The following is a 12,144-nucleotide window of genomic DNA, read 5'->3' as shown; positions in this document are numbered from 1 at the left end:
AGGAGGTCAGGAGGTGTAGTCTGCATATGCAGCCAGTGATGAAAATTAAAAGCTGATGAACCTTCAGGTTCATGAAAAGGCTAAAAGAATACCAGGATAAGATCAAATACTTGGTGAGCTCTGTCCCCTTTATGTGACAAATGATTTGAATCATTACATCTGCAATTATTCATAACAGCGTAAATATCTTGCTGCCAAAGATATCTCCTCAAGTTTCCCCTTTCCCAGAAGAGAATACGGTAAGGAATGCTTACCAACGTCCTTCCCCTCTGGATCGTCATGCACGGCGTTTGTCCGACTGGGAAACAGTGAAGAAAACATGATCCGGAGCGCTGGCGATAACAGGATGATGTCTGTTTGCAAATTCTCCATCTGTGAAAATACATTGAATTCACTGATTATTATCTACACTATGTGGTTATTTTCAGAGAACTCCAGCTCAAACACAGATCTGGAGATTTGGCAGATTCATTTCATCAATAATGGCTTTGACCTGCAATTGCCAACTTTTAGTCACCTGGGGAGGCAGCAGAAACTAAATATAAATAACACACATGCCTGTATTGTCTTCCTTAATTTGATACAGCGACCTCATTAGCAAGAATCATTCATCTGGAGGCTCGTTTCTGGCCGCCTGGCGATTTTAAGTTCAATTCTACCTGTGTGCTGAGTCCCAGTTTGTGCTTCACTTGTCTTAATGAGCACAGAGCTAATAATAATTTGGGTCTTTAAAAAAAAGGTTCAACTACTCAGAGTGAGAAGAGTTAACAAAACCAACTACAAATATGTCACCCTGTGTGCTATATTGTTTCCCTCATATGTCCGATGCTGCTGTGACGGTGATCTAAATTACAAACAGCTGAGCTGAAAGGAGCAAAAAAACAAAACAAACAAACAAAAAAAAAAACAACGTAGACAACACTGCGGAGTAAGATAACACTTGAATAACCAGGAGGAGGTGGGATTTAATTAAAAAAAAAAAAAAGCCACTCATTCAGCCGGTGTGGGTCAAAATGCCATTACAGGCAGTCTTATTAAAATTAAGGTCACTAATTAATGATATTCAAAGATGGAAATGAAACAGCTTGTGGCTAACTGGTGCAGGCTGACACAGTGTGAAAGTGTAGTCCACGTGAGAAACCAAAAACTGCACAAACAGTGCACAAAACTACCCCAACAGGAATTTAACCAACCGGAAAGCTCCACCGCAAATCAACAAGAGAACTCTGACTGTACCAGCTGCTGCTGTGATTGGAGGCCACAAAAACTGCAGGAGAAAGGAGAGAAAATATTAAAAACTACAATAAAAAAATAAATACGAGATAAGCAGCAACCATCTCTGTGGCTGCAAATGAAGCACACGGTGTTGGCCTCAGTCTATTAAAACAACTCAACACACACAGGAGAGAAGCAGACACACCTGTTTTCCATTAGCTTCCTAAAGGGCGAGCTGCTCTCACCTGAATGGGCCAGTTTGCTCCTGGTTTCACAAAGAGGTTGAAAAAAGTTGGTCAGAGTAAAACAGAGCAAAAATAAAGAAGTCAACCTCGTCATGACCTCAGATTAAATAAAGCTTAGCATCTGTCAGATGTTAATGGACCAGTGAGTCCCACTGCTTCCCAGCAGGGAGGTCAGGAAGGAATACAGATCTGAATCTTCTCAAGCTTCTTCAAAAAAGGGGCAACATGCTGACCATAGCATAGTTAACCTTGGATGGGACTGTGTAAGATGGTAAATGTGTTTTAGTGAGGAATCTAAACCAATCAGCTAACACATCTGCGAACAAACAGGTACAGAATGCACCCCACTTTAACTTGATTGAATGATGCAGTTGAACGGTATTTCCCTTATGCAACATGGACACAACAATATGTATCCACCCACAGAGGCATTCTCAAAATGCATGACAACTGGGGAGAAATTTTATATACACACAGATGCTTTTTAAAAAAAAAAAACAACACATGCAACATGGGAAATGTTCTATGCAGTTTGAAAGCTGGGATCCACATTAAGGGAGGGGCCCGTTGGAAGACAAATATGGGGCCCCACTGACTAATGTACGCACATGAGGGAGTGAGCAGACACATCTTACACGTCCTATAAGACGGTGATGCCAAAAGCCATTAAATTTTTTACAGTTTGTGGTGAGCGACTGTTTACATCTGCAAGATAGCTGTGCAAATTGTACATTAGCCACGAGGCTGTACTCTAACTACTCAGTTTAACTATTGAATTGTCTGTTTCTGCTCTATAAAGTACACAGTTGCTTAAATTTCTGTGAAAATGAAGGGACAGCGTGGCGTTATAAAAGTGATGAACAGAAAAATTATGAAACTTGAAAGGCTCTGATTTGTGTTTCCATAGACGCTCGAACAACACATCACAGTGGAAACTGAAATCGATATCCTATCTGTTTCCTGCACATTGCTCTGTGCTGTCGTGTGTTCCCAACATCTGCTGTAGGAAACAATCTGGAAAGCATTGTCTCTCTCTTTTCCAGTGATGCAACTGTCCACAGAATGTGTCACACCCTGTAGTAGACTGTAGTAAAATCTGCTGCAGGCTGCTGATTGTAATCTAATGCTAATTTACAAAAGCTGAGTTCAGTGGTGCCGACAAATTGCACAATATTACACATTATAGTTTCATTCATTAGGCTGTGTAATATTCACCAACAAATACTTAAAAGGTATTAAATATGCATGCACGCAATATTCTACAGTTGATATATACCCTCCCGCATTGAAATGAGCCAAATAGGATTCGATCCAGGACGTTATTGAGAAGCACACAGAATTAAGTGAAGCCTGGATGTACTATTGTTGGGTTAGGATGCCCTCTGCTGTGGCCTCTGGGACAAACTGGAGACAATCCTGGCACGATTGTTAAGACAGCCAGGTCCAAATGAAAAAAGTAGAAACAAAATGAGCAATTGAGAGCAAGCGTTTGAATCATTCTGGAAAATTTGGGTTCATGCGGCGCAACCAATGTTTAAACTTCAGCCAAGCTTGTACACGGTGCGATCTGAACGAGCTGCTCGGTGAAAGTACACGAGTGAGAAGTGTGTTGTGTTGTATTACAATAAAAGGTCTGAAAATATCTGCTCGTGTGATCAGCCTTTACAAGCTTTGTGTACATGTACGGTTTAAAATAGATAGTGATGAAAGTAAGCTAAACAATATTTAGTAACCTGAAAAGAACAAAGAGATAATTACAGAAGTCTAAATGAAAAACAAAATACAAAATATTACATGAATATTAGAGCGACAAAGGCTTGAAATGATTGTGTTTGTTTTGTCGCAGTCTTGTGGGTCCTGTATTTTACCTCCGCAACTCTGTAGTCGACTATTATCGTCCAAACTCAAACGAGAAGGGATTCTTTGAAAGGCCCCGAGCAGCTTCTTGTTTCAGCAGCAGTCATCCAGCAGGGTGTTGTGCACCTTTTAGGCCACAAGAGTGCAGGCCTCACCAACATGACGCTGGTATCCAGAGGAAGTGAAACATCATGTGTTATTATCTGAAAATGGTCATTTCCAAAGAAATCTTTGTGTCACTATTTAAGGCTGTATATGTTTCTGTTTATTTGGCTGGAACTCAGCGCCATGTAATCTAAAATCAGACACTGTATTCGTTTTTTGGAGCATTTATCACAAAATTGTTAAATAGTTTATGACTTATTCAGCAATAATACATCATAAATGTTTGAGAGACATATTTTAATTCTATATCAGGGTCTTTTTGAGCTTTTGAATAATGCACCTAATAAACATGAATCTGTATATATTGTATTTTGCACGTTTTTCCAAGAGCTTTGTCGATTGAGTGGCTTTTGTTACCAGATCCACGAGTGAAAATGTAAACGTGGATTAGTCAAATTGGATATTTTGTGGATTTTTAAGTGTAAGAAAGTACAACCCATTAAAAAAAAAAAAACGAACGAGCTGTGCATCATCATATTAAAAATTCGTAAATGTTCAAATAAAATGTTTGTGATTAAATACTTTGGAGCAAGATTTTCAAACGTCGACTCACTTCAGAGATAACAAAATCATCGATGGCTCCAGCTGAGCAGATAAACTTCGCTGGATGAAACCTGAGGCTCTGCTCTGTCATCCACCCGTTGCCATGGTGAACGGCTGCTCATCATCATCATCGTCATCATCATCATCATTATTAATTCACCTCCCACACTCTCCGCGCCTGTTTGTAAACACGCGTCGAAAGCACGTGATCCCGTCGACGCGCGTCGGAGCGGCGGCCAATCGGGAAGCGGGGGTGTGCGCGAGTGGGCGTGGCCCGAGCGCGTTGTTGCTGTGAAAACGTCGATGGAGCAGGGTTGTGTGTTTTGTTTTGTTTTTTTGGGGGGGGTTTGTTTTGTTTTGTTTTGTTTTTTTCCTAACAGGACCCGGGACCGATCCGGATTGTAACAATAAACACGCGGTTAACTGGAGGCTACGGCGGCCCGGACGGGAACGGTTGACACTACGGGAACCGGGAGGTTTTGCGGAAGAGGCGCAGTCGGGGCTCCACCCTTTACCTACAGCTCCAAAAGAAACTATCTACCTCCACTTTGTCCCACCGTGAGTCAGACCCCTCCAGCTGTGTACATTTATGTGGCACTCCATCTGTTTTTTGGCCATTTGCGCTTTTTTTTTTAGTCACGTATTATCATTACAAATCCCATTTTATTTAGCACTACTGTTATTATTATTATTTTTTTTTTAATTATCTCACCCAAAGGGTGTTTTCTCATCGAAACCCAGCGCTGAACCAAGCATGATCGTGATTTCATTATTGCCATGTGAGGTGCGCAGTTACAGCCAACGTTACCCGGAAATAAAATAACCGAGGTAATATATTTACGCTCAGCTGTTTCCTTTGAATGAAATAAATAAATAAATAAATAGATGAATAAATAGAAACACGTCGGAGCCAGCGGCGGGGCAGAGCAGCAGGGCGGGATGGAGAGGTGTGCGCTGGATGCGCTGCGGGAGGATGTTGCGCACTTCATTTTTTTTTTAAGACCTCAGGAGTGAGTGATCTGCACATCCATGCGGTGCTGCCTGATGAGTTTCCTCATGATGCAGGTGCATTTTTATTCATCATCTTTCATTTTTATTTTATTATGGATAGTTATGTTTGTTTTAAAAAGCTTTGTTTTGTTTTTGTTTTTTGTTTTTTTTGGGGGGGGGCTTGTTTACTATATTTATTTACTACATTTGATTCAGCTCTGGATCTCTCATATCACAGCTTCGGCTTGTGACATCACAATTACAGGTAAGATACTAAGTTTGGTTAAGTTACACCTGACAAAAAAAATACTTTAAAGTACTTTAATGTGGAACAAAAAAATGCAAAATGTTGCTGCTGCTTAACGAGGAAATGAATTTTATAGGCTGCTGACTTTCAATTTTGTCTCTGATGATCAGCGTGTGTCATGTTGTGTTTTATTGCCCTATGATGAGCAGATTGTGTTTAAACTAAAACACGTTTAAAGAAAATGTAAAATTAGTCACCACTTCATTCAGGAATATTTTGTTATATAAAAGGCTTGAAGTTAAAATTATGTAAGACTGTTTTTTTTTTTTTCCAGGCTGTTTGCAGAAATATTGAACCTTCAGCGATGTTTATCTTTTTAAAACGTATGATGGATTCTTTCTAAAAGCTTTTTTTTTTCTTGTGCTGTTTGTAGATCTCTAGTGCGTGGTGCTGCTACTGTGCCAGCGCCTTGACTCAGCTCCATCCATCCAGAGGTTTCTATGTCATACGCACTTTTTATTCCTCATGTAAACAAACCCTCCAAAAAGCAATCCCCTGTTTAAACACAGGATGGCGCATTTGTGCAGTTCAGCTTATGCTGAACATGGAGTAACACAAACTACGTACTAGGGGTAAATCAGGTATTATGATGGGATTTATTGATGCTACACTACCAAGTGAGGGCACAACAGCAGCTTGCATATCAAAATGAGTGCCAATAAATTTGTGCGTGTGTGTGCTTTTCTCCAAATATTCTGTCGACAGAAGAACCGGCACATCCATCTGTTATGGTTTACAGAAAAGAGAAAAAAAAACAAAAAAACAGTCTGACATCAAAACCTCAAACTGATTGCAACTGATGTGATGACTGCTTTGGGAGCACAGAAAGAGGAAATGTCGCCAGCGTTGAGACAGAATGTGTTCTGATGAAATAAATCCATCCGAGAATCAAAACAATACAGTGAAGCTTCGAAATTTAAATCAGTCATGCTCCTATTTTATTTCCCAAAGCGGGAAATCACTTATGTCTTTCAACTTTCTCTAGTGCAGGTCATAGCAGGCAACCCAGAAATGAATAGCACACGAGTGTTGTTTTAAAAGGCCAATATATCAATTAATTACTGTCAAAGAGTTACATATAAGTCCAGGGTGTGGCCCGTAGCCAGCAGCCTTATATATGTACTCACACTCGACCAGAACTACTATGAAGATAAGATAATCCTTTAGTAGTCCCTCAGCGGGCGAAATGTGCAGTATTTCAGTATAAAAGTTTGCAGTTGTTCAACGTCAAAGCTTCGCGTTATGTGTGTGCAAAGGTCAACGTCTGACTCATTCAGCAGTGACGCCACAAAGTCTTGAATGATGGGAAATATTTCAGCTCGCTGTGGAGCCTGTTTGACATGTCATGAAGTAATTCTCGGGTTTTTCCTCAGGCCCTGCCGACGGTAAACTTCTGCAAGACGTGCGTGGCGCTGGAGCGACCGTGTTGGCAGGACCAGTGAGGCGCTGTTTGGATTGTTCGCAGGTAATAATAGAAAATCATCACACTGTTTACTTTCAATTAAAGCAACGTAAGAACGAACTACCTCTTTTTTTCCACTTAGATGTACGTGTGGGCGCGTTTAGGATTTATGCCCATTGTGCCCAGTGGAGGCAGAAACAATATCAATGGAGCTGACTGGGCACCTTTCCAGGGAAGAGATTAAGGTTTAGGAAGTGGAACAGGCATGGCTGATAGATGACATGGCTAAAATTAACACGCTGCCCACTGGACGAGGAGCATAAATAGCAGACAGGAAGGGCCGGTGTTTGGGTGTATCTTTAAAGCTGTAGCATGTCTCCGTCAGCATTTAACACAAACCACCGTCGCACTGAAACTTCCTGCTCTGCTCAGACTGTGTGTAATTCTGATATTATTGACAACACTGAAATATGACGAATGGCCACATGATACCACAGCCCTTCCGCAGCGTGCAGCGTTAAATGCATAGGTTATTTGATATATTGTGCAAAGGCATACATTTCAAAATGCTACTGCCATTGCAGTTACCATGTGTGGGAAACACATATAGACCAACGAGAAGGTAACCTCCAGTGCTCAGATCGATGGCCTCAGCATCTGCCAATGCGTTTAAGAGCACACATACTCAGATCCCTTACATTTCCCTTATAGCTCGGGGGGGGTGAAAGCTGATGCTTTTGCCAATGCTCTCTTTTCTCAGACCTGTAAGGTGAAGCCGGGGGGCAGGTGAAGCTGGGGGGGGGGGGGGTCCATATCTGCAGGCTCCACTTGGGGAATTAGAACATGACAAGCTACAAGTGCTTCAGGGCAGAAATTTCACAACCATATGGAACGCTGGATTGAAAAATCTGGACGCGTAAAAAGGAGGTTAAAGGAACAGCAAAGGCGTCAGAATACAGCGATGGCTTGTGCTCAGCTAGCCAGCAGCCAGCAGCCTTTGGATTATTCGCTGTGAAACAACGAGGCTTAAGCAGTCGGCGAGGCCGCACTGCAGCACAGAAAATGATCTCAAAATGTCGCTGAGTGACGTTCAGCACTTTGAGTTGAAGCCAACAGTAATGTTAGGAGTAAACACTGCCCTCTCTGTTAGCGCTCTTCCAAGTTTATATAAGTTTTGAATCATTTATGAAAGCACTTGTTGAACGCACACATTATTATATATCTCTGATAAACAAATGCGCTGGTGAGCTGATGCAGACAGGAGCCTTTTTTTGGACCTTTTTTTTTTTTTTTTGTTAACTGAGACAGAGCTTTCATTTCAGCGTGGCACATAAAAGGGGACTTTATGCTTCAGAAATGCAGATAGACCTAATGGGCACAGCCTTGTCGAGCTTATAAAAGAGACAGAACCAAGATTGTCCCATGCTGGACCTTGTGGACACTATTGCAATTGTAGCTACACTAACACAAATTGGCTTATTGACAGCTTTTCTCCAGACATTTCGTAATTTCAGTGCTTTTCAAAAAGGCACCATAGCCTTTAGACCTTTTTTTTTTTTTTTTTTTTGCGATATTAGTCTTTTTTTGTTTGATACACTCTAAGATGTGTTTTTCTCATTTTATCTTCACACAGCTCTGCCGCCCCATTCACAATAGAAACAAAGAATCAGCTGAACAAGGTATGTGAACAATCAAATGAGACTGCAAAGGCCCAAAAATAAACTCTGCTAATGTTTGACTGAACTGAAGCAGACTATTTATAAAACAGGAACAGAGTCCTTTTAAAGATACAGCTGCATTCCTGTTTTACATTGAATGCAATACGCTTGTGATATAGAGTCATTTTGCTGGATTTCTGAGTTAGGTGGGTACTGTTACTGTTTTATTTTTAATAGATTAAGGGAATAAAATAGCTTCGTCTTTCCTTTGGTTGAGGTCTGTGGTAGGAAATGCCTGGAACTAACTAAGAGGAAGTACGTGCAGTAGGTCTATTCATGGCAAAGTGTCCGTGGGGTTTTCAACAGTTGGTCACATTGCACTGTGTTGTATCAATGCGGTCTGTATCCTGGAAGTAAGAAGAAGTTACACCGACCGAGTAGCAGAATAGATTCTATGTCAGAAAACGCAGTATCGACCGTCGTGTGGGCGTTAGAGAAGCGGCGCACAATGATGTAAACACAATAAGATGTAAATGCTCCCATCGGTGCGGCCTCAGATGAGTGGAATCCCTCGTTAGACGGTATTTTGAAAGCCAGAACACCATCCGAGTGCTTATGCAACTGATACATAAGCTGGTGATGTGCCTTTAAAACCAGTGGGTTGTCAGGTGATCGAGGAGGCTCAGTCAGCTCAGCCTCAACGACAGAGGAGCCAGAGTGTGTCTCTGGCCAAGAGCAGAGAGGAGAGCGCACCAGAGAGGAGCACGGCGCAGAGGGAGGGAGACCCAATTATAAGGGGACATAGGGGGAAATGGGGACACAGCAACATGACAGAGTGGGGGACAGGGGAGCCATGGTGGTAGGGGTCCCTTTAACTGCAGTCTGCTTGTGCTGATTTGCCTTGTGTGGCCACTAGCAAGTGTGTTTTTTCTGGCTCAGCTTGATCAAGAAGCTGCGTTGCGTAGCCACAACAGTGGTAATAAAAGCACAGAGAATTAAGTGCTGCGTCACACTCAGGAAGAGGAATAGCGTGCGCGCACACGGCCATGCGTGCTTGCGCACGTACATATGCATTTGTGTAGGGTCTGCTCTGTTTGTCTGTGTCTGTGCTAGTTCGAAGTGGAAGCCTAATCGCAGATCTGCCGTTGCAACAAGATGAAAATAAAGAGTGCGTGTGTTTGAGAGGCAGGCAGAGAGTGAGAGAGGGAGATACAGAGAGGGAGGGAGAGCAAGTCAGAGAGGGAGAGACAGAGAGAGAGAGAGAGATTTTGGATTAGTTGCTACGTCACTTTTTCATGTTGGGAGAAACAGAAGCTGAGATAACAGAAGCCCAGAGTCATCGAGTTTGCCACCTGAAGTGGACACAATGGTTTTCGGACAACCTCGGCTTTCTCCTCCTCTTCCTCTTCCTCCTTGGTAGTTGGTCTGCTCTGCCTGTCGCTACTATATATATGTATATATATATATATACATATATGTGTGTGTGTGTGTGTGTGTGTGCGTCTCTCTGTGTGCCTGTCTGTGCCGTATGGTTACTGTGAGCTTGTGTCGGGAGTTTCAACATGGATGCTGAAGATGTGACACAGTTCCTCTAGGTCTTGTTATGATAGTATGCTAAGGTGTGTGTTGGGTGGGCAGAGCTGCTACAAAGGGGTTAACAAAAGAATATTCTGGAGGTTTCTTAATACCACAGCGAAGCTCAGTCAGGAATGTTTTGCCGAGAATTATTGAGGTATTCGAACATTGCCTTTTTTTTTTTTTTTTTTGTTGTTGTTTCTTTGTTCTGTTTTTTTTATCTTTCCGTTTTTTGTTTTTTGTTTTTTTTTTGCCACCATCATCACGGGGAAAACGGACGATTACACTGGTGTAAATAGGTGAATACAATCATGCACGGTGTCGTATGACCTACATGAAACAGTATAATATGTTTAATACACCATTATATATGGGAGTGTGTACCGATGCAGCCAGGTGGTCAGTACAGCAGCCATCAAATGAAATTACTGGATAAGTTGGTTGTTGCATTCAGCAGAAGAGCTGGCGTCATCTCCCTACATACGTATATGCGTGTGTGTCTGTGTGTATCCACGTTCAAACTGTTGACTGCTGGCCTACTTGTTGTGGTTAACTCTTAATGGAGTTGATGGAAAAAGTGACTATGGGGTGGGAGAGGCAGGCATGTAGCCGACTGTCATCCAGCTGTTTGCTGCCATCAGCCAACTGATCAGCTTGGTGTCTGTGGCTAGTGGCCCTTTTTTTTAGTCATGTGATTTGTTTTCACCCTCCAGGGCCACTGGGATTTGGCAGAACCCTTCCCAAGACACATTTGTTTCTGCGTAGTTAGGAGAGAATGAGATGGTGACGCAGCCGTTTCTGGGTTGGACTTCTCTTCGACGAGTACACAGCTCGTTTCTCGCCCCTGTCTTCCTCTCTCTCTCTGTTTATCTTTTTATTCATCTCTTGGAGAAAGGGAGCAAAGGATGGGGCTTGATGTCAAAGCTCCGGCTCAGAGACGGAGAGAAAGAGGAAAGAGCAGGAGGGAGAAACGGAGATAAGAGGAAAACAGGGGAGAGAAAGAGAAGTTGTTTACCTTGCTCTCTTGGTGACTCTGCTTTGGCTTCTCTCCAGTTCACAAGCACTGGACTTCCTAAAGCTGCAGCATCACAGGCCATCGTGCCAAAGCTGGATTCTCATTGGATGGGAGGAGCTCCTCTGGGCCCGCGAGCTGCACAGCAGCCCATTATTGGCTTAGCACGAGCAGCTGGAGTTCAACATCCGATTGGCCAAGAAGCATTTCTCTCTTACACAAAGGCTTTGCATACGTGAGCATCGTGTGTGTTTATATAGATGGACCTGCTGGACTATTGTCGATTGTCAAAAAGATAAAGGGGGCTTTTATGAAAGTGGTAACAAGCGTTTCCTTTGATTTTTTAGAGCCTGTGAAGTGATGAATCAGAGTTTTCAGCATCACTGCCAGTGCTCCTGAGAGTATATCTTTTCAGGAGGACAATGGCATCTGTGCGGTAATTATCATACATTCTCCATCCAGCTGATGCTGACATTTCAATCTATAGCTGCCTGTTATGATGCAGCGGGGCGGTCCGAAGGCCTCAGTCGCACAATGTTTTACAAGCGTTCCTAATATTTTCCCTTGAACTTTCCTGAAATGTGACACAGCATTGTCTCCATTTTTCCTGCAACTCCCTTCAGGCGTAGTTTCAGTTGAGTCAGAGAGAGTCGATTTACAGAGATGTTTCCTTAGAAGAACAGCTGCGATCTTAATGACTAAAGCAGAACAAATATTTGTTCAATTGAGCTCCATGTGTTCGCTCGTAGGCAAATTTCACATGACCTGCTGTGCACCGACCACAAGAGTATCTGGGCAACACCGGCAATTAATCAAAATTAATGAAATGCAAGTGGACCAACACAACTCAGTCCGCAGGAGTTTACTCCAAATTACTGTTTGGATCCTTTGTGCACATTTACAAAAAAAATCTCTATATATATATATCTATATATATATAGATATATATATCTATATATCTATATCTATAATATATAATATCTATATATTCCCTCCTACGGAATTATTGGAAACCATGGGACCTGCAAAAGTGCTACTGAGGCCTTCAGGTTGAGTCAGTCAGAGAGACCTGCTCAGCATCCTTTGCCCCGCACTCCGTCGACACACCCGATTTCCTCGGGAAGAATCGGGTCTTCTCCTCCTTCTGGCTGGAAGTCCGATGTCCAAAAAGATGC

The sequence above is a fragment of the Echeneis naucrates genome, chromosome 7 (genome assembly GCF_900963305.1).
Source record: "Echeneis naucrates chromosome 7, fEcheNa1.1, whole genome shotgun sequence".
Lineage (NCBI taxonomy): Eukaryota > Metazoa > Chordata > Actinopteri > Carangiformes > Echeneidae > Echeneis > Echeneis naucrates.
This window is presented reverse-complemented; position numbering follows the sequence as displayed.